The sequence below is a fragment of the Diabrotica undecimpunctata genome, chromosome 6 (genome assembly GCF_040954645.1).
Source record: "Diabrotica undecimpunctata isolate CICGRU chromosome 6, icDiaUnde3, whole genome shotgun sequence".
Taxonomy (NCBI): domain Eukaryota; kingdom Metazoa; phylum Arthropoda; class Insecta; order Coleoptera; family Chrysomelidae; genus Diabrotica; species Diabrotica undecimpunctata.
Window position 1 is genome coordinate 99,574,043 of NC_092808.1, and position 27,783 is coordinate 99,601,825.

Here is a 27,783-nt window from a genome sequence, read left to right on the forward strand (position 1 = left end):
CACAACATGGTAGCGACAAATACATGGTTTAAATTACACCCTCGCAGATTGTACACTTGGACTTCACCACAACACAATGAAAACAGAGTAATTTGTAACCAAATAGATTACATATTGGTCAACATAAGATATCACAATGCAGTCATCAGTGCAAAAACATATCCTGGAACTGACATCAATTCCGATCATAATCCTGTTGTTGCAAAAGTTCGCGCAAGATGGAAACTAATAAAGAAACAAAAACCTCAACACCAATTATTAGACATCCAATTATTGAAAAACGACACCATACATCAGACAGTAAATAAAGAATTAAACAAAAATTTAGGAAATATTGACCACAATAGAATTAGCGAGTACGATGACATAAACGTTCTGTGGAAAACTATTAAAGAACAAATAAACAATGTAACGGAAAAACATCTAAAAGTAACACCTAGAAATAACAAACAGGAATGGATGACAGAAGAGATTTTACAATTAATGAACAAACGAAGAGAATCCAAAGGAAAAAATGACAAGGACGGAGAATACAAAAGACTAAATAGAATAATTCGAAAAAAAAATAACCAAACAAAAGAGAAATGGCTGGAAACAAAATGCGTGGAAATAGAAGAACTACAACAAAGGCACGATTTTTTTAATTTACATAAAAAGGTAAAAGAGTTTACATCGACTACCAAGAGAACGACTTTTCACACCATGCTGAACACGGATGGCAAACTGCTAGAATCAACGGAAGACAAACTGAAAGAATGGGAAAACTATATTAAAATTCTTTTTCACGACATACGAGAAGAACCAAGATTGGAAAATAACAACGAAGGGCCAACAATTCTGAAATCTGAAATCATAAATGCAATTAATCATCTTAAAACAAATAAAAGCCCAGGTCCAGACGGAATATACCCAGAAACGTTAAAATTAATCAGCGAAGAAAATATCGAAATATTTGTCCTTTTATTCAATCGCATTTATGATACAGGTAAAATACCCCAAGATTGGCTGGAGTCAATATTCATCCCACTACCAAAAAAGCCAAACCCACAACACTGCAATGAGTTCCGTCTGATAAGCCTTATGAGTCATGCAGTAAAAGTCCTACTAAAAATCGTACATAATCGTATCTATAGAAAGTGCGAAACAATCATCGGAGACGATCAGTTTGGATTCAGAGCCGGCATGGGAACGAGAGAAGCCCTGTTCAGTTTACTAGTTCTCGCCCAAAAATGCTACGACCAACAGAAAGATATATTTATGTATATGCTTTATAGACTTCGAAAAAGCATTTGATAGAGTAAGACACGACCTACTATTAGAACGTTTGCAAGAAGTCGGTTTAAATGGAAAAGACATCAAATTCTTAAAAAACTTGTACTGGAACCAAAACGCCAGAGTTAGGATTGAAGGTTTCACATCCACAGAAGTAGAAATTAGGAGGGGAGTTAGAGAAGGATGTGTTCTGTCGCCTCTGCTGTTTAATCTTTACTCCGAGTTTCTATTTAAAGAAGCATTGGAGGATTCCAAGGATGGAGTCAAGGTGAATGGCGTAAATATCAACAGTATCAGATACGCCGATAATACAGTGTTAATTGCGGATTCCGACGTAGGTCTACAACGACTCATCGACAAGACCAACTCGACCTGTGAGCAATTTGGTATAAAAATAAACATTAAAAAAACCAAAGTGATGTCAATCCGAAAAAACCAAAACGTACCTCAACCTTGCACAATAAATGGGCACATTTTAGAACAGGTCAATAGATTTAAGTACCTGGGATGTTGGATCGATAGCAGCCTAAATCCTGATCTAGAAATAAGATCGAGATAAGAACAGGCCAGAAAATCTTTCGAAAAAATAAAAAAACTGCTTTGTGATTCTCGAATAAAACTCGAAATTCGACTACGTTTATCAAAATGCTACGTCTGGTCGACTCTTCTATATGCAGTTGAAACGTGGACCCTAAAAACATCAACCGTAAATAAATTGGAGGCCTTTGAAATATGAATCTACCGGAGAATGCTCAAAATTTCATGGACATCGCATACCTCAAACGAAGAAGTGCTGCATAGAATAGGCAAGGAAAGAGAACTTTTTAACATAGTAAAAGTTAGAAAAACATCATACCTAGGCCACATACTGAGAAATAATAAGTACCAATAGGCCCAACTTATAGTGAAAGGAAAAATCGAGGGAAAAAGAGGCCTAGGAAGGAAAAGACTATCGTGGCTCAGAAACATCCGACAATGGACAGGGCTAAATTTTGAACAGCTAATAAGAACAGCTGAAGATAGAGAAGATTTTAAAATTGTAGTAGCCAACCTCCATTGAGGAGAGGGCACTTTAAGAAGAAGAATTACCTTGATTGTGTGTGGCTTGTCTTTCGGGGCCCTAGATTTCGATATAAGATGTGACGCAATAGTGTTTGGGTTAATTGTTGTTTTGTCCCTTGTTATGGGAGCTCCGCTTCCTAGTTTTCTTAGTAGTGTTCATGCTTGCCTACTTGATGTTTGAAAATTAAGACTTTCTACAGTTTCCGTCCATTTTTGTTGTCTCGTTGCATCTAGGCTATGGAGCAGTTCATCGGCTAATTCTTGATCGCCGCTTTCAAGGAAATTTTGGTACAGTTCTTCGCTGTTATGTCTTGTCCAGTTCCGCAGAAAAGCTACCCCAAATTGCTTTCTTTAGATTCCAACGTGGGCGAGGGATAAATGTGATTATAGGAATCTGGGTTCCTGCCTCTAAGATCACTGGGCGGTGTTGGCTGTGTGGGAAGTCGTCCATTACTTTTCAAAAGACTGCTAGAGGTTGCCCGTTTTTATTAGTAGAGACAATACATAGATCAGGATTGTACTCCTTCTTCCATGCTGCTGATGTGAATGTAGATCGGTCTTTAGCGTCAAACTTTAGTGATAGGTGTTCGTCCTCCGCCCATTTTACTAGTGCATTCCCATTGCTGTTGCATTGTTTATATTTTCACATGTTATTACAGAATAGTTGGTATACCTTAAGGTATTTAAAAAAGTATGTCTGCATACCTCTATGTAAGTAAAATTTTCTAGCGGTAAAGTGTAACGCCTTGATTCACACCTCTTACGTTTTGCTGACTGGGTTCTACGTTTAACAGGAACCAGCTTTATTTGTTTGTACAACCACTTTCGTCTACTCGTGTACGCTAAATTCCACTACTACATCCAGATATTGTTCCGATCTTCTGTTATTTATTTGCACATCCTACCACAATTATCTTCACACACGGCTCTCATAGGATGTTTTTTCTTATCCCTTTCGTTTTTTTCCCTTGGTCTATTTTTATTCTTCCTTATTTGTGTTGTGCGATTCACTTCGTATATATATATATATATATATATATATATATATATATATATAATTTCGGTTTACAACGTTCTTCGACGTCTTCCGATTTCCAATCTCCATCTCATTCTATCGTTCCATAGATCGTCTTCCAGTTCTCTTTCTCTGATTTCTTTATTAACTCCTTCTCTCCAACTTCTTCTAGGCCTTCCTGGTCTTCGCCTACCTCTTGGTTGCCATTCAAGAATTTGTCTTGGTATTCTATTCTCCGGCATTCTCCTTACGTGTCCGTACCATCTGAGTTGTGTCGTTTTGATGTCATCAACAATATTATGTGTAACCCCCATGATTTCTCGGACTCTCTCGTTTGTTATTCTGTCGCGTCTGGAGATTCCCGCCGATTCACTTCGTAAATTATACTAAAACAATACAAAGTAAATAGTAAAAGTTAATTAAAAAATAAACCAGAAACTTACCAAACAAGTAGTATCTTCTTTACTTTGCAGAAGGAGATTGGGTGATTCAGCCGTAACATTATTGTTCTCTTTGTTCTCATCCTAAAAAATTTATTATTTATTTATTTATTTAGTTTAATTTGATTGTACCTATACATCATTTTAATGTCCCAAACCACATTACTCAAAACCCTAACTTAACTGACATGACTACAGAACTGGCTTTTTCTTGGTGTTAAATTTTCTTTTCTTTGCCTTCTTTTTAATTCATATGATCATGATTCATTAATTAGAAGGTAGAGTAAAACGCAGCAACTTCAAATTTATAAAAAACTCGATTTAGACAAAAAACTCGATTTAGACAAAAATGACGGTTACTGTGTTTTACAATGGGACAGCCGAACTGTGAAGGCATTTACTCGATGCAATTGGGATGTACCACGATTTGGTGAAAACCTTGAGCAAGATAGAGAACTGTGAAATATGTGGCTTTACCGAGATTGTCTAATATCTCGTCAATTTTGAGCAAAGGGTATTTATCATCTATCGTATTTTCGTTCTTTTTCTTCTTTGAGTACCGTGCCCAAGTTTTAGGCGTGGGTAGCTTCCATGACGATTTGCCGATATCGTTCTCGATCTTGCGCGGCATGTAATAATTCATCTGCTGATAAGCCAGTCCATTGACGAAGGTTCGGAGCCATGAGTATTTTTGCATTATAAATTGCATTATCCTGTATCTGCTTCTTCTCATTATATGCCCCAGATATTCGAGTTTTCTCTTTTTTATCATCTTTATTAAGTCGCCTTCACCTTGACCTACTCTGTTCAAGACTTCTCTGTTTGAAATGTGAACCCATAATATTCTGAGCATTCCACGATATAACCACATCTCGAAGGCTTCTAATTTGTTCATCATGTTAACCTTCATAATCCAGGTTTCACATCCATACAGTAATGCAAGATACACATAACATTTTAGGAACTTAATTCTCAGCTGTAAGTTTAGCTGAGAATTGCTAAGAATGATGCCCCTTGAAGATGCCCCTCTTGTAATTTATGTACGAGTTTTAATTTCTTCATCCGGATTTAGTGTCTGGTTTATCCAACATCCTAGATATTTAAAATGGTTAACTTTTGTTATCGGTTCAATATTGACAATTGGTTGTATAGCACCGAGGTCTTGTTTACTAACCACAAGTAACTTTGTCTTTGTTATATTTATGCTTAGTCCGTTATTAGAGCATTCTCTAATGACTCGATCTATCCACATTACCCTTCCAAGGCTTCGTTAAAAATTATTTCTGAGTAAACGTTAAACAAAGTTGAGGACAACACACAACTCTGCCTAACACCTCTTTGAATACAAATGTTGTCTGTTTCTTTGATTTTCTTCTCTTTTGTCTTCAGTTTACTGATCGATTACCATCTTGAATTTTTGCTCTCCTGATGCATCGTTTTTTTTCGGTACGATCCAGACAGGAGCAAAGAATGACGATATGGAAGGGTTAACATTATCATTATCTAATAATTTATTTACTTGTTTTGTAATTTCTTCTTGCGTCTTTTTTGGATGTCTAAATCCTCTTACATAAATAGGATTTTCATCTCGCGTTCTAATTTCATGTTTAATGCCAGAGTTTTAAGTAAAAGGTAACTTATTTTTATCATCATAAAAAATGGTATTGTATCTTATGCACAATTTTAAAATTTTATATTTTTCTTCTAAATTTAAATGACTAGTTCTAATAATATGAGGATCAAAGTTTCTGGGCCATTTGAAACTCTATAGTTATTTAATTTTTCTACATGATTAGGTTCAATTTGAATATGATTACGGAAAGAAATATTATCAGTGTAATTGTCAGTCGCAATGTGAATGTACTCTGGTATAACTACGTGATTAATTCTGGTTTCAGGGAATAGAATTTCACCTTGAACAATTTCTACTGGAATTTTATTTTACATTGTATGAAATGCAATTGTGACACCGAGAGTCTTAAGGGTCAACGTTTTTGTCTGATAATTTATGACAGCTTGTAAATTTTCTAAATTATGATTGCCGAGTAAAATATAAAATTCGCGATTCCACTCAACAATTCGGGCATCAATAATTATTTACGTTCATTTTTTGAGTAAAAGAGTTTTTATATTTTGAAAATATTTGCGAGTCACGTTCATTCACGTTATTGAATGAGGGGTTTTTCATAAATATAAGATGAATTAAAATACTTTACAACAGCCTGAGGAGAAATAATTGTATCAGAACCTCCTGAGTCGATTAAAACTTTCAATCCAGTTTTAGGCATGATAACGTATGGTAATTGGGGATAGTTATTAATATTATTTAAATTTATAGAAGATGTGGGTCGTCGTTAAAAAGGCCGTAATAAAAAATCGACTATTTTCGTCAATATTAGTACTTATCTATGTTAAGTTGTGAGTTCTTCTTGTAGAAACAGCCACGGATATATTGCTTGGGATTGTTTGTACACCACTCATAGGACAAGTATAATTATTTCGACTCGAAATATTTCGTCTATTTTACAGATTTATTGGGATAGGTTTTCTGAATTTGGATTATTGCCACAATTATTGGTATTGTTCTAAAGCTATTTTCTTGTGGCATTTTAAGTTAATTACTATTTAAATGGGAATAAGCCACAATTTTAAATCTTTTCGAAAAGGATTTCCGAAGTGGAAATTGAAACGTCAATAAACGTATTTTAACCTTTAATTGTGGCTTATTTTCATTTAAATAGTAATTAAAATTATTGGGCTAAGAATAATTTCTAGGAGGACCGGCTTAATTAGCCTGTGGAGGATTTATTTCTGGAAAGTTTTAATTAGATTGTGGCGAAAAATTGAATATGGGCTCTTCCATATTACGAGGGGGTACATGAAGTTATTTTAACAATTGAGCCGATTATTGGTTCCATTATTAAACCTATCTGAATTATTTTGTTTTGAATAATTTGGTTTTTGTCTAAATGTACTTGGTCGCTTATTTTGTTGACTTTTAAGAAATTCATATACTGTTGTTGGCTTTTATGGTTGTCATACAAAATGTATTTTTGGGGGCTTCTTCGAGAGAGTTAATTTAAAAATGAGACAAATATTCACAATAGGGGTCATTTATGGCAGTACAAAATGTTTAAAGAGCAATATTCTTAAAATAAGCGGTTTTGAAGTCAACCTTAACAGGATTGTCATTAAGAGAGATATGCTGTAGAAGATCATTTAAATTATTGAAAACCCCTTTGTGGATATTGGTCATAGTTTTCGTTTTGTTTTTTTACCGTTGTAGATAACTGATTCACTAAAATTTCTTCAGAATGTATATCGCCATACTTAGCGAGTAAAGCTCGCCAAATTTCAGTCCAAATAGTTTTATTGGAATAGTTTAAAAAATTTCTAGGTTTGTCCTTGATACGAGAAGCAATATTAGCATTCAAAACAAATTCTTGTGGCTGGTAAATCTCTTGGGTACCCAAAAATACGATAAGGTTATCAGCAGATTTAATAAATGAGGAAAGATTATCTCCAGTAGAAAATTCAGGCAAAGAAGCGCATAGGCTAGAAATATCAGTATTTGACATAGGCATTTTTTATTTTTTTTAAAGATTTTTTAGAATTACAAATATTATATTTATGCTCATAAAGGATAAAAGGAAAATTGACTTACAGAATGACGATCACTGATGATGTTCTCTGTATACTCTTTCTTCTCATCTCAGGTTCAGTGGATTCTCGTCGACAACTGAAGTTAACCAGGAAACGGGTGGTTTCTATACGAAGAATTCTGTTAGCAGCGCCAGAAATGTTGGGAACATTTAAACGTATATTTTTAAAAAGATTTTATTTGAGAAATCACAAAAATACAAGTTATAGAACTTTTTTTATGAAATGAAATTACAAATTAAAAAGAATGTTGAAAATAGTATTTTGCACCTATTTATTGGTTAGGTTATGCTGCTACTGCTTCTGAATCATCGGTCGGCTTGTGTCATTGGACATTGCATTTCTATATTCTTCTTCAAGTGCCATCTCCGCGGTGGCAGGTCGGCAATCATCATAGCTCTTCGGATTTTTGAGACGGTTGCTCTAAAAAGTTCATTTGATATACATCCGTACAACTCTCTCAGGTTTCGCAGCCATGACATTCTACGCGTCCCTATGCCTCTCTTTCCTTGGATCTTTCCCTGCATAATTAGTTGGAGCAAGGTGTATTTCTCTCCACGTGTAATATGTCCAAGATATTCCAATTTTCTTGTTTTAATTGTATTTAAAATTTCTGTCTCTTTATTCATCCCTCTCAGAACCTCTTTGTTTGTGACATGTTCTATCCACGTCCACGATATTTTCAGAATTCTTCTATACACCCACAGCTCGAATGATTCCAGTTTTTCATCGATGTCGCATTCAAGGTCCAAAATTCCATTCCAGAAAATAAAATCGAAAAAAACCTAGCACTTCGCCTAACTCTTAGTTCCAATTTTAAATCCCTTGTATATAGCACTCTTCTCATTTTGTTGAAATTTGCCCTAGTCTTTTCTATTCTGATTTTAATTTCCTGAATGTAATAATTTATAGAGTTGTTTCCAGATATGCATATTTGACCACTTGTTTGACGTTGGTTCCGTTTATTAGAAGATTCTCGTTATTTCTTTGAGTTTTCGATATTCTCATAAATTTTGTCTTCTTGACATTCATTGTTAGACCATACCCTTCTCCATACTTCGCTATTCTGGTCACCAGTCTTATTTCTATATACTTCCATACAATTTGAAGAAAGACTAAAAACTAAAGAATTAAATTTTAATTGTTGATAAAAACTCCATTATTGACACTAAAAGATTAAGGACATATTACTTATATCCTTAATTTATAATATTTATTTACACTTAACAAATCCAACTATTTTTCCATTCTGCTTCAGACTCTTATTGTCACCTTCACATTTTTTCTTTGTTTTATTTATTTGTTTTTATCTTCCTGTTCATCTTCAACCTTTATTTTTCAATAGTTCTGCATTTTACTCCTGATTTGTTTTTAAATATTAAATTTCACATTTCATGGACTAGCCAAATTTTCTTCAGCACCACTTTCGCCTTGGGAGGGTTCCATTAATGCATTCACCGTCTCTGTCGAAAAAAGCACTTCCGGGCAAATATTTTTTTTCTCCAATATGGCATTCATCTCCTCTAACTACTCGTAGTCTTTTCTAGGCTTTCTGACTTGAAACAGAACTTCGAGACCCTTAAGAAGTTAATGAACACTGTCCCAATTTTACGGCAAGTAGATGAAAATTAGTCATATATAATTCGCATTGACGCCGGAAATTACGCGTTAGGGGCCGTATTGCTACAAAGAGAGTTCGATGACGAGCATCCCATGAGGTTCCCAAGAGGCTCAGTTAGCAGTCTTCACACATGAGCGTGAAGCTCTTATGAAAGAATTTAATGATGCAATAACTGCTGGCTGTTATGGCATTGAACGTACTTTGAGAATATTCACTTAAAAATTTTCTTTCCAGGCATGCGCCACTTTGTTGCTGGTTATATTGATAAATGAACTTTGATCAAATAAAAGGCATATATCGAGCACAGTTTAATTTAATCTTGCCCAAGTACTTTCGATCCCTAGATCATCTTCAGGGGCATTTTGTCAATTGCGGCCTATCTGACAAGAACAAAATGTCATAAACATATAATTGTACATTACACTACACTACAAAAGGACAAACAAACACAAAAAATTATTAAAGAAAAGCTACATTGCGTGCCGAAACCGGAGACAGAATGAATTCTGTCTCTTCTATTCCCCAAAATCCAACCTATTAATGTACAGCCTCAACAGCTACCCCCTAAAAGACTCCCAACTAAGTCAGAAGTTTTTGGACCTTCCCGAAATACGAATGTTTTCAGACCAAATCGAACTCCCCAACATCGCGCCCCAAAGCCGGAACCGATGAATATTTCTACAAATTCTAGATTCCCTTCAACGTTCAACAGAAAAACAAATAATTTTAATAGAAACTATTTTCAAAATAATGGGCAAAAGCCGAATATTATAGTTGAAGATAACTTAATCGAATTAAATTTAACTTCTGATAACCCTTTACCTTACATCACTATTTCTAATCCCCCATTAAAATTATTAATTGATACTGGTAGTACGAAATCAATCTTAAAACCCAGTATTGCTGAACAATTTTATTCAGATTGCATATATTCTTCAAACGTTTCAATTTCTACGCCTCTTGGCACGAAAGATATCAAATACCAAGCAGCCATACCGGCGTTCCAAGAATTTAATCGAAACAACATACTGCACTACATATTATATGATTTTCATGAGTTTTATGATGGCTTGGTCGGTGTTAATGACCTATTATCCATGAAGTTTAACATTGACTTTAATAATAAATGTCTCGTTAGCAGAGACACAATAATCCCTATTAAATTTAGAAAACCATCAGACATAAAGTTTGAAATATCTGTTGGCCCTTATGAGAAGATTAGAAAAGAAGTCCCTGTGACCGTACCGAACGGTGAAATATTAATTGATAAGATAATTTTAGGTGATATGTATGTACCAGAAATGCTAACTGTAGCAAATAGATTCCGATTTAAATGCTCTCGAAACGGAATCGATGGACGTTAATTTAGGTGACATAAATGAAATAATAGATAATGAACTACGCAACTTTGACGACTTACCGCAACTTTCAGAAGGAGACCTTGACTCCTTACTAAATGATGGATCAACTAGTAAAATAAATATTATTTCGGACATACAAGTTCGACCCCCTCTCGAAAATCCCGAAAGAGATGACTCTGACTTAGAAACCTGTCATACCTCTTTAGAAAATCCCATTCTAGGTATACCCATAACCGAAAAAGCCCTAAATACTTATAAAAATCCAATTATATTAACAGGTGGAGAAATAAATAAAATAAAATGCAAAAATGAAAAAATATTCGATAATAATAGATTTTATGTTACTTTACCCCAAAGAAATATTGAAGAAAGTATTTTTAAATTTGTAAAAGAATATATAGATCCCAAAAAGATTTATGCGTTGTACTTTAAAGAAAATATTTTACCAGAAACATTTGTAGTAATAGTTCAGAATTATTTTAAAAATTCCGCTTTTAAATTTGTACATTCCACAAAATGTTTAACTGACATAATAGATATTCAGGAACAGAAAGAAAAATTAGAGTATTATCACATACACAAAAAAGGACATCGCGGCATGAATGAAATAAAAATGTCCCTAGGATCACGTTACTATTGGCCAAAAATGACAGAAGATATCGAACGATTTATAAATAATTGTGAAACTTGTCTTAAAAACAAATACGATAGAAATCCTCTAATTATAAAATTTAGTCTAACTCCCACTGCATCAAAACCATTTGAACATATTCATGTAGATGTCTTTAAAATTTCTAACCAATCATATTTAACGATTATAGATTCATTTTCGAGATATGCCCTAGCATATCCTTTACCTAGTGTCAATGGCACCTCCGTAGTGGAAAATTTACTTCTCTTCGTAAGCCACCACGGTTTACCTTATAAAATTACTGCCGACTGTGGAACAGAATTCAAAAATAATGACCTTAACGATTTTTGTAAACTTCACCATATAGAACTACATTTCACAACTTCTAAAAATAGTAATTCCAACTCCCCCGTAGAAAGGTTTCATTCTACACTAATAGAATGCTTTCGCTGTCTTAGAGAAGAAAATAAAGAATTAACTCCTAACCAATTGATAAAACATGCTATTCTAAGCTATAATAATTCAATTCATTCCATCACTAAGTTTACCCCATTTGAAATAATAAAAGGACACATTAATAGTCCAGATCCTTTCGACTTGGACGATAACCTTATTTTATCATACTATGTACAAAACCATAAAAAAGCAGGTAAACATTTATACGAAATAATAAAAAGTAGAAACGAAGAAACAAAAGAAAAAATAATTAATAAATTAAATGAAAATCGAAATGACCCTCCAGATTTCTCTAACCAGGACGTTGCATACGTCAAAACAAAATTGCGCGATAAAAAGGCACCAAAATTTAAAAAGGCTGAAGTAGTCCAAGATTCAGGCCGTATCTTACAAACTAATAAAGGAAATTACCATAAAAATATAATCAGAAAACCCAAAGTAAAACAAAAAATATCTTTTCAGGAAAATGAAAATCCGGACAACGTGTTTGCTCCTGATATTCCTGGCACTTCAACGGAGATGTGAAGGAGAAGATGTAAAAATTACTCCTATAACGAATCCTTTGTTACCCATACTATTAGGACCCTGTAAAATTATTTACACTAAGCATACCTTTATACACTATCTAGATTTAAGAGAAGTAACTAAACAGATAACTAGTTTAACTAACTATTTTTATAGCCTTAAGAATAGTCTAATAGTAAGTAATGCTTCTAACCCTATATCTTTTCATAACTTAGCTGAACAAATGACAAAAAGAACCAAATTCTTAATAAAAATTCTCGAAAGAAAATTTGAAAATTTACATCCACATATTCGCTCTAAAAGAGGTTTAATAGATGGAATAGGCAAAATTAATAAATGGGCTTTTGGAACTTTAGATGCTGACGATGGAGAACGATACGATAAAGCAATTAATATTTTACAATTAAATCAGAAAAATGTAATTCATGAACTTAACCTACAGTCAACTTTGTACAAAAAGCTTGTTAATCATTATAATCAATCTTTATCAACCTTGTGGCAAAATCAACAAAAATAACAAGACAATATAGAAAAATTTAAATATTCATTAGAAACCAAAATAATCACTTTGGATAATTACATAACTTATCAAAGTATTATTTACCAGATTAATCTTGATTGCCAAAATTTAATAACATTTATTGACAATATTGAAAATTCGATCGTTTTCTCTAAATTAAATACTCTTCATAATTCAATTTATCTACCCAAGAAATCTCAGAAATGATGTCATATTTATCACGTATATACAAAGAAGAACAAATCGCAAAATTTAACAATGTGCTAACATACTATCTGTTTCTCTGTACCCAAGTAACCTTTTACGAATCCAAGCTTATAGTCGCTATCCATGTTCCTATATTCAAATCAGAAAATTACGATTTTTTCCATGTTTACCCCGTAATACAAAATCATCAAACATATATTCCTTTATATCCCTACTTGGCAAAAGGAGAAAAATCACTATCGATAAAAGAAGAATGTCCCATCCTCGAAACCAGATACTACTGCCAACAGGATTACACCCAAATAGATACCTGCACCTATAAATTAATTGATGGACGTAACCCAGAGAAATGCTACGCCACTGAAGTAAATCTACAAGAACCCATTATCGAGCACGTCATGGAGAACCAGATCTTAATAATCCCATCCAGTACTGTCAAATTAATCTCAAAATGTGAGTCCAATTCGTTTTTGGAAATAAAAGAACCTTCGTTAATAGAAATCCCGCCGAAATAGAAGTTGGAACCTTAAAATTTTCAAACAATCCACGAATCCAATCTGGAAAAATCATAATATTACCAAAACTAGAAAATTTCTCGACTGAAAAGGTAAATTATCAAGTAACCAATTTGAGCAAAATCGATATGGAAGGACTATACGAAATTAACAGAATTACCAGAAATCTTTCACCGGTAGAAGAAATTGGCTTTCCAACTACACCCATTATCAGCACCGGTTCAGTCATCTTATCTATATTAATACTAATCGTTATAATTTACATCATCACTAGATACCGGAAGTATTGCAAAAATAAGAGGGTTCCTGACAAAATTCCATTGGAAGAAAGATGTCCCCAAAATTTGGAATCCAAAAATACCTCCGTTATTTTTTCCTCTTAAGGACGGAGGAGTTACATGGTACGAAAGTCCGGACCTGGCAGAATCGCAACCAACACCTGCGGCTTACTCTGCAGTTTCCCCAGAAGTTGTCGTATTGTTTCGTTGTTATTTGCATTGTAAAAATCATTATTATTCTTGGTCTTGTTCAGTTTAGATGCATTAAAATTGTAGCTTAGAAATAAAAATATTTTTTAAAAACAAATTTCATTTTTTGAAATTTAAATTTCACGTGTTTTTTTTTTGGTGTGCAGATGACTTGTTTAGCGACGTTTTTATACAGACTATTAATATTCTTCTTTTTGTTTTCAAAATCGTATAATCATTCAGGATAGTGTATATTTCACAAAATTACTAAAGGTCAGTATAATATGTAAAATATAAGACATTTCTTTTGATTAATTTAATTTAATTTAATTATCTATAACAATGTTGTGCCATAAAATTAACTTATTAATGTGAATTACCAAAAATTATATACTGTTATAATTTGTTATTTGGGTTTACTTTAAGAAAAAGGTTTTAAGGAAAAAAGTTATTCCATAGGCGGAATATACACCTGATTCCCAGGGTTGATTCTCGTCATTTTTAGCTGTTCCTTTAGAGGTCCAGATCTCTACCAGACTATTCCCGGACAACTTCAGGAAACCAGCCAGAAGGACTGCTCTCATTGATTACGGTGTGGAACACTGTCAATTTGTACTTATCCATGAAGTTTTTATCCATCAATTTTAATAATTTTTTATGATAATTTTTTAACTTTAAATCATACTATTTCTTATAAAAATAAAGACCATTTTTCATTCATCATATCATCATTTTTTTTTAAATAATATTGAATAATATTTAACACGTTCAGCTCCGTCTCTTTTTTTAAGGGAAAACAGTGGGCCACTGAGATGTATTTATGTAAACTAATTAATTTTTAAGGTACACTTTAAAAAGTCATTTATAATAAATATGGGTACAAAAAAAATTAATTTGGTCACAAAAAAAAACTCACCGCGTGAGTCGCGTTGGTGGCCACAGGGCAGAAAATGTGTCGGTTAAACTTAAAAAAAAAATAATAATCTGATTGAGAAAAGATATAATTATGAACCTAGATAACTAACATAAGTAATTATTAAATGGCAACAACATCAAGAAAACAAATTAATTATCTAATTTTCAATTTCTTCATGAAAACGTCTAAAACAATTTTCTAACACAATCCCTATTTTCAAGGCACTCCGCACAATAAAACAATGAGTCCTTTCTGTCTTTTTTAGTTTGCCAGCAGTATTTACACCATCGTCGTTTTGTAATACCAGTAATACCATTAGCTGATTTAGGGCAATGGGATGGCAAATGAAACGTCAAATTTTTCTTGACTCGAGGGATTTTTGGGTTTGGTCCCAAAAGACTATCAATCACCGACAATCGAAAGTCATACAATAACATTTCTGTATTATAATTATTATAGAAATAGTATGCGTTGATTAGCATAATTTGAAAAATATGTATGCCTATTTTTTTGTACCACCTCATAGTTTTGTGTTCGCAACTATAATAACTTAACATCTGGTCGCTTAAGTCAATACCACCTTTATTTTTGTTATATTCATCGACTAAACGGGGCTTTTCTTTATCAATTCCTTTCCTAGATATTGTTGGCACCATTTCATGACCAAATTCGGAAGAGATCATTAAAATATCTCGCTGATCTTTTCATTTACACACACATATCCCTTTATTATTGTAAGCACTCACCAGTTCATTTTGTTTTATAATTTTTGAGAAACAACTTCGTGTGGATTTTCCGCTCTTCCTGTTCTCAATGTTCCTGTAAGATAAGTGTTAACCGAAAGTAATTTTTTACACAATGGAACACTATTATAAAAATTATCCATATATAAGGAGTGACCAACATTTATTTTCGAATCCATCAAATTTAGCACTACTTTTTGCGTATGATTACGTCCTCCAACTACAGGGTCACTAGCTCCACTATAAACTAATATGCGTTGAATCATCCCGGTACATCCTGCCAAAGTATACAGTTTGACACCCTATTTTGTCGTTTGCCCTTGAGAAATTGACGAAAACTAAGTCTTCCTCTCCATAAAATCATAGATTCATCCAGGGCTAATTTTCTTTCTGGATAATAAAGATTCTCCATTTTATTATTAAAAAAATCTAATAATGGAGATATCTTGGCAAGTCTGGACTGGTTATTGTCATTATTATTTTTAAAATGTAAGGCACGCAAAATTAACATAAAACGATTTTGGCTCATGTATCGTCCAAACACTGGAATACTAAATAAATGATTTTTCTTCCAATAATCATTCATACGATTAACTTTTATGGTTCCCATGTGAAACAACAAACCAAGAAAAATTTTAAATTCGTCTACAGTTATATCCTTCCAAGCTGCAATTCTACTTTTCTCAGATTTACTTAGAGAAAGAATATCAACGGCATATAAATTGCTATTTTGAATAATCAGGTCATAGAATAATACACATGCCAATAAATTGAAGTAATCAATAGGATTGCTGCCACCCACATTAATTTTCAATCCTGGTATTGCTGTAAATGTAGCAATAAAGCACTGTAAACAAAACTGCAAAACAAAGCACTGTAGGATGTTGAACCTCTGAAGACCATTCAATAATATTTTGAGACTCATCATCACTATCATCATCTTCAGATTCTTCTTGTAAATTAGGATCGTCTGTCCGATCATCTTGATCACAATATAAATCTTCATCACTTGCGTCACTAGCGTCATGTGAATCTTATAATATGTGTAATAATTCATCATCTGAAATTGGCTGAGAAGTTTCCCACCTACCTCGTTTAGAAGTCGAAGGTTGGCAATATTCATCACTCATTTCAAAAATAATTTAACATTGAAGTATTTAGCAAAACACGTGCAATGACTAACAGTAAAACCAAAAAACATCTAACACCGAAGGCGTAGAAAATATTACTAATATTACTAAAATATTAGCAAAATAAACCGACGGGATTAGATTATGATAATACAACAAATTATTGCAAATGCATTATAATCTAAATACATCTGGTGATTCTTTCAAAGCTTACCGATGCTTTTAATTTTATTACTTTACAACCTTTTATTACAGCTAATTTTGTCGTTTTCGAGCACGTCTAGCTTGAATATTTAAAAAGTAAGCAATGAAATTGAGGGTTTCATATTTTATCATCCAATTTATCAATGGGACAGAAGATATTTATTATAATTTTTGAAAAATCCGCCTAGATAACATTCATACATTGTCATATACTCAGAATAAAGTTTAACATCAGAATTCGAAAACCAAACACAAACTCCAGTATGTGCCAGTGTTCCGAGGCGGCCAGCAGATATTTGCTGTAATTCGTGAAAAATCCGTTGAGATAACGTCCATATATTGTTATATAGTCAAAGACCGCGCGACTCGCGTTGGTGGCCTCTGAGGCTATATTCACTGAACGCGACAGTCGCGTTGTCGGACTTGAACGTGTTAAGTATTTTATTAATATAATATTTATCAACTACAGGTTAAGGTTTTAAATCCACCCTAGTAACTCTACTGTACGGTTTTTTGGGTACACATTTAATCAGAGAGTTCGATATTGGTATTTTCAATAATATATATTTAAACCTTTGGGACCTATCCCGTCAGGATAGAGTGTCCCTATTACTTTATTAGTACTTTTAATTGAAAGTGGAAGTACAGAATTACATTTCTGGTATACTCGTAAATTACCTTTGTAGGTAGAATTAGTAAATTTTCTTACTTATATTTATTATTTGTAAATTCTTTAAATATTATTAGGTCCTACCTTTCAACAAATTTAAATTCATAGATAATTAGGGATAAATTGTGTTTAATCAGGGATTTTTTTTATATATAGCTAGATTAACTGTACACGAATGGTGTTGAGTAGCATAAAGAATTAAGATAGACTGTATATATTTGGTTAGGTATTAAATTTGTTGTTAAGACTAAATATTTTAATTAATACCTGTTTTTTTTTGTTATTTCAGCAAAAAGGGTATACAGCATTACAAGATACCTTGGAAAGTATATCTTATTACTTTCCTGCCGCCCACTCACATCTTAGAGCAACTTCTACATTCTATCACTTCTATTATATATATATATATATATATATATATATATATATATATATATATATATATATATATATATGCAAAAAACACAGTTTATTAGTGATGCAGTCTGAAAATTGGCCGGGATGTTAATGAAACACTCTTTTGACTTTTTGCCTCGCTTTCGGAATGGTTTTGTTCCTTTTTCAAGACACTGTAATAAGAAAAATATGTAAATATTTATAAAATATCACAATTCTTCAATGCAACTTACTAGTCGTTGAGATTATTTGTAAAAGCATTGACACTCAACATTATTAACACACATATAAAATATAAAACAATGGACAAAATACATTCTAAAATTTTTAAAATTTAGGTACAGATAGTAAAACTTAGTTTGTCATCTTTTACTGGGCCCTAAGGTGGGCACTGGGCACCTAAGATGGGCCTCTAGTATTTCTTAAAAAGAAATATAATATTAAGTACACCTAATTACTTTTTAATCATAGGGTTTTTTCTTTTTGTTCTCTATGTGTCAGAGTTAAAACACACCATGTGTCAGTTTATATAATTTGTCAATTTAAGAAATGTTTTACACCATGTATTTTTTAATTTTTAACTCATTATATGAGTGGTGAGTAAAATTGTCACATGTTAGTGTAACATCCAAGAAATACTAATCTCAATAACGTAAGTAAAAAACAACTTTAACATCTTTTAATAAAAAAATTTTTTTCGAAGATGTTTTACTAACATTAGCACTTTATTTCAGTTTTTTCCTGATGATGAAAATAAACATTTTCGAAAGCTTGAATCTCAGTTAAAAGAGTACACTTATTTCACTGCTGCGTATCCCAATAATCCTCAAAGCTCCGATTTATCTGGCTTGGTCACCTAGAAAGAATGCAAGATAATCGAGCTGTAAAAGTAGTCCAGAGATGGAAGCCCCAAGGAAACAGAACAAGAGGAAGGCCCCGTAAAAGATGGATAGACGACGTAGAGAGGGATCTTAAAACCATGAACATCAGGCAGTGGCGAAGGAAAGTATCCGACAGTGCAGAATGGAGAACATTGTTAAGCAGGCCAAGACTCACAAAGGGTTGTAGCGCCATTAGAAGAAGAAGAAAAAGATATATATATATATATATATATATATATATATATATATATATATATATATATATATATATATATATATATATATATGTAAATACTTTTTTCTTTTTGGGTGTGGTAGTCAATAAAAAATAGAGCTTTGCTAAGGCGTAATATTTATTCTGAATCCAAGCTTTCATTGGTTTTTTGCCACCTTTATCAAGGTCTACAAAGAAAATTACTATGTTGTAACAATTTGAATGGTGCAAAAAAGGCTATAAAAAACTATAAAAAAAACTTACCCGAATGTAAGATTCGTGGCATAAACAACAACGTTAAATAACATGATAATACTGAAGTTGCAAATAAACTTAAAAATGTTACTGTTAAAAAGACACTTTAAAATTAATTAATACGTTAAAAATTAAAAACAAAATGAGGGACGACATGTTGAAACAGTCGTCGTTGCAAATTTGATTTCAGTCACATTTCACGAGCAGAAAGAGAAAGTGGGTGGACAAATATTGTTTAAATACTTTTACCTTTTTATTTTATATATATATATATATATATATATATATATATATATATATATATATATATATAAATATATATATATATATATATATATATATATATATATATATAAATATATATATATATATATATATATATATATATATATAAATATATATATATATATATATATATAAATATATATATATATATATATATATATATATATATATATATATTGTTATGATGTTTTATTTGTGAATGATGAGCAATGAGTATTTTTAATAATATAGGGTTTTTATCGCGGTTCTCAAAGAATTAGTTTGTAAGTACTTTTTTAAATTATCTTTATTATATCTATTATGAAACACACATATATATCTAACCTAGCCAATGTAAATTTAAAATAAACTATCTTTAAATTGAAATTCTTATGAAACTAATTAAATTCTATAGACAATGTAAAATTTAAACAAACTATCTTCAAAATTGAAATTGTTATGACACAAACTAAATTATATTAACAAATTTTTGTACCTTTCTGTCACTGAATGCCTAAATGAACTGTTTTCCACTGTATAGATTCTAATCACCACTCAATGTCTTCGTGCTTCGGTTATGCTTGTTTTTGTGAAATTACTTTTTCCAATTACCAGCTTCCACCAATTTAAAATATATTTCTTCTTAAGCATTTATAAACCGCCAAGCAAACCAGAAAACAGCATTTATATTTATTCTTCTTTTCAGTCTACCAATATCCAATCACCAAATATATTATATAATTTTAATTTTCGATTAATACTTCTTGCATTATCCAATCACCATTTATACATTACATAATTTTTATTCTTCAATAATATTTTCTTTATACTGTTTCTTGATCTTCATTTAACTCACTATATTGAACAATTGGACCTTCTGTCTGACTATAATTGATCTGACTTCTATTTCATGCTAACTCTAATTAACTTTCATACTAAACTGGACTCATAGTAACTGTAACTCATAACTGATTGACTAACTGAATGCACATCTTGAATCCAAATCACCGGGTATTTATATCTTTTTTTATGTTCCAGAATCATCTAGCAAGAAATCATGTTCCATTTGTTCTATTAAATACATGTCTGAATTTTCTGGAACAAACCATTTCGCAAACAAGGCCATCTCCGGTGATCTAGAGAATTCCTTACTTTTCTATTGATAATATTGATAATTTTGTTGACATTTAGGCTTTTCAGATTAGAAAATACACTTAAATCAGTAACTATATATAAATTAAACATTTTAAACTAACATTATTATAACCCCACTTTATATTCCTAATTATTAATTTCTATCTGTCACTTACTGTATAGTTGGTTGCCTAGTCACATGGCTCACTTAAATATATCTACAATATTATAATCATTAAAATACAACTTTCCACAATTATTATTACATGCTAATTTCTTAAAAATGCCCTCACATAAATAATTTTTATAAATTCTCTAGTATATAACTTCTTAAAATAACCAAATACTTGTTATATCTAATATTATCTAGTATATAACTTATAAATTATTTTCTTTAAACACCAATCATATCAATATATATATATATATATATATATATATATATATATATATATATATATATATATATATATATATATATATATATATATATATATATATATATATATATCTATATATATAAAATAAAGTTTTATTTTGAGGTTGCAGTCATTAATAGGGCAGGAAAGTGAAACTCTTTGTTCTTCAATCAAGCTTTCGCAAAATTTATTTGCTTCTTCAGGATATGCTAAAATATGGTATCAGTAAATACAATGAAATTAGAATTAAATAACATTGTATAAAACTAGTATAAAAACTTACAACATGAGGTTAATCCATCAAATTTTTAAATTGACAAAACGTTAAAACTTAACTTATTAAAATTATATAGTTATGTAAGTACAATATTTTAATTTTATTTAATTTTGTATAAATTCATTATGACATTGATTATTATATTGATGTTTGATTTACGTCAGAAAGACACTCGTTTCTGTTTATTATATTTTTTGTTGTTGATAACTAGCTCTTGATTGTTATTATAGTTACGTACAAACTGGCGCCAAATATGAATATTTAAATTTGTTGAAATTATAGTATTTATAGTCAGAAAATCTAATATTACAAAATTATAGTACTAATTTTCGTAAGACAGAATGTAATTATAGATATTGCTTAGTTTATCAATATTAGTTTTTTTTATTAACGCATTGATATTTATTTATGCATACGATTTCTAAAAATTCTCTTTTATTTATTTGGTTTTCACGTCTTAATATATTAGTTTCATTGAAATTAAATGAATGATTTTTATTAATTAACTGATATTGATAAACTAAGCAATATCTATAATTACATTCTGTCTTACGAAAATTAATACTATAATTCTCTAATATTAGATTTTCTGACTATAAATACTATAATTTCAAAAAATTTAAATATTCATATTTGGCGCATCTTGTCATATATTTTTTTGATTACCTTGTCATCTATTTTCTTAATCGACGGTCTCTGGAGGGCATGCAAATTGGCCGAATTCTCTTTTGAGTGTCTAGTAGTCACTCTCCGGCACAGTCCACTAGTCAGCCTTTAATTTAGTTATATTTTTATATTCCAATTTGGTTACATTTTTTCTATTTTTCAATTTTGTTATATTTCAAATTCATATTTTATATATTCCTATGTTTATCACACTGATCTAATCTCTTCCTTTGTGATGATTAGTAGTTAGTATATCAAGGTACATTTTATAGTTGACACTTAGTGATGGACAAAGACAACCTTCCTTAATTCATTTGTTTTTTGTTTAATTGGTGCTCTATTGTTATTTGTTACATTGGGCCTAAAAACTTTTTTTACAAAATAAAATATTATACACAATATCAAATAGGTAATTTTGAAGAAATTGTGATTAATTTGACCTCCAATAAAAGCACATATATTTGTCCATCGTTATAATTTTCTAGTGAAACCCTAAAATATTTTAAAATGAACTAAGTGCATGCTAAAAAGTTTATCTATTTAATAGTTTGTTCAATACTTTCCATTATACCTACATCTTTATTGATACAATGGGGTCTCAACAAACTAATTATGGGCAGTTTTGGAATCAAACTTATAATAATAAATATGATGTGAAGTAGGCAAAAATAGTAACAGATTTAAGGTTTTCTAGATATACCTACTACAAACAGTTTCTATAAGTTTTACAAGTTAATCACAAATCTCTGGCAGTATAAACTAATACATGTTTGTTTGACAAACACATAAATTAAAATTTGTTTCTTAATTACAGATTCTTTCCTAAATTGTAGTGAAAATGAGTACGAAGGATGTCCACCATGCTGTCCCGAAGAAGTAGCAACATGTGAAAGTAAAGTACCCCAACAATGTACTGGTCCATGTGTACTTTCTTGTTTTCCGTTTTGCCAGTGTAAGGCAGGATACTTTAGAGATACGAAAACTGGAAAATGTGTTAATGATTGTTAATCAGTTAAACTAAACGATCCGTATAAAGCATAAATAATGACAATTTTGAATTTTTATCTTTTTATTCGAAATGTTCCTTAAAAAATAATATTGAAAAGTTTAAACAGAAGAATCAAATGGCACTACAAGAGAAGAGCATAAAAAAATGAAGGAAAACTATAGAAAAATACTAAAGTAAACCAATAGCCAACTTTATAAAAAATATATTAGTGTAAAAATAAATTAGAGATCAAATTGGGTAAAGAAAATTCTTAGTTAAACCACAAAATAAATATGAAAGAAAATATGGATCTAAGTATCAAATCCACCTCAGAAGAATCGAATCTACGTAGAGAAACTGCATTCAAAGTGCCAGGGTACTAAAATGAGCTTTTATTGGAACGTACCAATTTCTGGTCAGTGCCAAAATTCAACGATATGGCTATTATGTCACAAGATATACCAACAATATTGTTGCTCAAAGAATGGCAACAGGAAAAAATCTATAGCCTGGTTTAAACCTTTAAAACCGTTAAAAGGCCAGAATTTGACTACAAAACCCAAAATATATACATATCTATTTGTTAATACTCACCTAGTCACTAATGCCCCATCGAAGAAGAATATATATAATAATAGTATCTTAATACATATAAATATATATATATATATATATATATATATATATACAGTGTAGGTAAAACTTTATGGTCGGTATGTATCTTACGTGAGATGGAGTGAGAAACACCTATTTAAAAAGAGAGGTATGTTAGGTCAGCCCATTATATCGTCGAAATAGCATTAGTGGAACTAAGAAAAGAGGAGAAGTTCAACATTGTAAAACTTATTGGTTTTATTTGACCTATTGTCTTTTTAGCATTTTAACAACATTCTAAGATAATCAAATTTGGGCGAATTGATTTAAATGGCAGCTTACTGTTTTTTATTTTAAATTTGCCACAATTTTTCTTTTCAATAAGTTTAATTTAACATTTTGATTTCCACTTCGGAAATCGTTTTATGTAAATAAAATTTATTAATGTTTCGTATTTTAAGTACGATTTTCGAATTGGAAATCTAAACATCAAAATAAGTTTATTTTAAAGTCACGTTGTGCTTTATTCGCAATAAAAATAATAAATTGAAATATCAAACCACAATAAAAAACCTTCATACGAAATTATTTGGCAACGTCTCATGTCGCGTAGTCAAAGCACCGAATCAAAGTAGAACACAGGTAACGAATGAGTAGAGGTGGGCATTATTTTTTTTCGAATCCTGAGAAAACTAATAAATATTTTTAAAAAATTTAAACGCAGAATGAAAGAATACATTTTTACCGAGGGCCGAAAGTCTCTGAAAACTTCTATAATGTTTATTTTAATAAGTTACAGGGGCGAAAAAAGAGAAAATTTAGTGTGATTTTAAATTTTAAGTATCTCATTCAAAAAAGCTTTTTGTTTATTTCGGCCTTCGGCAATAATGTCACCTTTCATTCTGCGTTTAAATTTTTCAAAAATATGTGTTAGTTTTCTCAGGATTCGAAAAAAATGAATACATTTAAAAAGCATTGTCCTGAAATTTTGCGCCTACGCTCTTAACGCAACTAAACCGATTTTCGTAAACAATAACTATGATTGTCTAACAGTAGTTTCAAGTAAGAGAATACCTACATAAACAAACATAATGGCTATTATCGTTTATGTGTATATTTATTGAAGTGAAAGAAACTAATCAAGGATATAGTTATTATAACTTGAAAAATAAACTAAACAATACAAATAGTAAATCGTACTTACATTTACATAACACGTTAATATTAAATCGCGAATCGTCTAAATTGACATTTAAAAACGTAAGTTTTTCTACTTTACTTCTTGTTAACCGTGTTCTTCTTTTATTTAAAATTATTTTGAACATGTGTTCACATTTACAATACTTTTTACTAAACCCGATATTAGTAATTGTACTACGTCGGATACTATGGATGTAAGGTTACCGTTTGCTAAAATTTTATTGCAAGATTCTTGAAGGCAGCGTACCATAACAATCACTGAACTACCCTTCAAGTATTTTTGGCCACTCATTGTACTTGTTATTTCTTAAGGCCGTAAAATTTGGGAAAATTGAAAACAAATAATCCAGTCTTCATTATTTAGATTTGGTCCAAGTCTAAGTCTGTATTAACTAATACAAAAGTGGAACGGATTGCCTCTTCTAACTCGGTCATTCTTTTTAACATGTAATAGGTGAAGTTCTACCTAGTTTCCACGTCTTTTATTGGCCGTTTGGGAACTTTGTTATGTTGTAATTTATACTTTAAAAGCCTTTCAAAAGATAAGGTACTTTCTTTTGAAATGTGTTTTTTAGAAACTGAAATTTGAAATTAGTGAAATAATTTCAATAATTTCAAAACCGATCTTTTCTGAATTATGGTTTCCAGAAAAATGGCAGCAGCCTAATAAAATCGTTTTAAATTCTAAATTTTCGGTTAAATATTGTCCTGTTAATGCGATGTAACTCAGTTACTCCATATGTCCAAAGGTCAGTAGTAATACAGATATTTTCTACTTCTTAAACAACTTGTGATCTAATAATTTGCTTAGTTTTGGTATAACATTTCTGAAGTAATGAGCCTGACGTAATGAACAAGTTTTTCTTGTTGGTGGTTTATATCCAGGAATCCACCCTGCAAACTTTTTAAAAGCTCGTTCTTCAACTATGGAAAACGGATGAAACGAGTCTTTGCATAGGTTTATTAAATCCATATATATTTGTTTCTTTTGTTCTAAAGTAATATTTTTATTAATGGAAGTATCCATCACCTTTTGACGCTTGGGTCGCGGTGACAGTATGTCAGTACTTGTAGTAGAAGTAGTCGAAACGGACAGAAATGCATCAGGAGAAGTTTCAATCATTGCAATATTAAGAAAGTGGACCTACAAATGCGCATTTTTTGAAAATAAATTATTATTTTTATACTAAGTCAATAATTTTGACTAAGAAAAATAATTCATAATTGAATATTCACAATAAATATATCCTTTGAGGAACTATCAATAAAGATTTGAAATCGAAAATGCAGATCAATCACAAATCGAAATTCATTCATTAATCAGAATACCTAGTTATAAAAAACAAAAGAAAGAGTTAAGAAGCTGGTTACTTCTATAAAAAAAAAGAAAAAGAAGATTGTACTAGTGAAAATCAACCAGTACAAGAAAAAGAAACTGATAAAGATGACTTAAGTCCATGGTGTATTTTTGATGAATTTATTAGACATGACTCATCTAAACATACACCTGTATCCAGAGATATAAAAGAAGTCGACATGTATTTGTCTGATGATATTACCCACAAAAAATTTCGAACGGTGATTGGAACTGTCCATTACAGTGGTGGAAAAATCATCGCCATGTATATCCTAACTTAACCACTATATTCATAAAATATTGTAGTATTGTAACAAAATCTGTTCATTTTGAACACATGTTCAAAATCTGGTTTAATTTTAAACAAAAGAAGAAACAACAAGAAAAGTGGAAAAACGTATGTTTTTAAATGCCAATTTAGACGATTCGCGATTTAATAATGTGTCATGTAAATGTAAGTACTATTTGTATTATTTAATTTATTTTTTAAGTTATAATAAATATATCCTTCGTTAGTTTCTTTCAATATAATAGCGAATATGTTTTTTGTGTACTAGTTTATTTGAAACTACTGATAAACAATCAACTAGTTACAGTTTACGAAAAACGGTTCCGATAAAAATATCAACGACCCACCTCTAGTTTCTTAAGACCCGTTTACACGGGTAGAGTAATGAGGCAAGTACTTGGTAGAGTAGAGTAACTCTACCCGTAAAAACGCTCAGCGCAGTAGAGTAGCAAGTAGAGTGCATAGTACGTGGTAGAGTAGAGTGACTAGCAACATGTGGCAAAGTAACTCTACTCTACTACCACCACCACCGCCAAAATATCCACTCGCCCGCGCACTCTACCCATGGAACGCGGTCAATTCTGGTAGAGTATAGTAGGTAGGAGAGTGCATAGGGACGCTGTCATTTTGTCTGGAGTTGTGTTTTGTGTAAATAGTGAAAATGAAGTTCACCGAAGATGAACTTCATTTCACTTTCCTTTTAAAACTTGTGGAGATGTATGGCGAATACCAGTGTTTATGGAATTTAGGTAGTGTACACTACAGAAATAAAAGTATGAGGCAAGCTGCGGAGGATGAAATCGTCGAAAGAATGGCAAAAGGGGGCTTTGGAGTAAACGAGCTCAAGCAAAAAATTAAGAATATAAGGTGCACTTATAATCAAGAGTGTTTAAAAATACAAAAATCAAAAAAATGGGGTTCAGGTTCAGCCGATGTATACGTTCCGAACGTCAAATGGTTCACTCCTATGGAAGCAATCATGAAAGGTGCAAAAAGAAACAAGAAAACTGAAGGCTCACGGGCAAGTTACAGGTTTTTATTACTTGTTAATAAAAAATACAATAAGAAATAAAAAATGTATTCTTATCAAGATAAAAGAGCTGAGGCCCCGTGTGCATTCCTTCTTTTAAGCCACTCTCTCATCGACTCTTTTCTTTGTTACAAACCGACCTCAGTTACAAATGCATTTGCAACAGTAGCTAAACAATTTTGAATCAATTTTATTTTTCTTGAATTCATATTGTACTAAACAAACACCTACTCCACAGTATACTAGCATAAGTACTATACTTGTAACTCTCCTCGTGTGAACGGTATCAAGTCATTTTTGGTAGAGTAGCGAGTAGAGTCGACTCTACTCGCTACTCTACTCTCCTCACAACTCTACTCGTGTAAACAAGTCTTTAGGATCGGAACCAGAGATCTCAGATCGGA

The 27,783-nt window shown here is 31.4% G+C and overlaps 1 long non-coding RNA gene across 1 annotated transcript in view; it reads left to right on the top strand.

Moving 5' to 3' along the window:
• The window catches only part of LOC140442744 (uncharacterized), a 41,261-nt gene extending 18,278 nt beyond the window's left edge, over window positions 1-22,983 (top strand). The window contains exon 2 of the long non-coding RNA XR_011951134.1: window positions 22,736-22,983. This is a non-coding gene — a long non-coding RNA (uncharacterized lncRNA). The remainder of the gene's footprint in view (window positions 1-22,735) is intronic.
• Window positions 22,984-27,783: the final 4,800 nt, after the last annotated feature.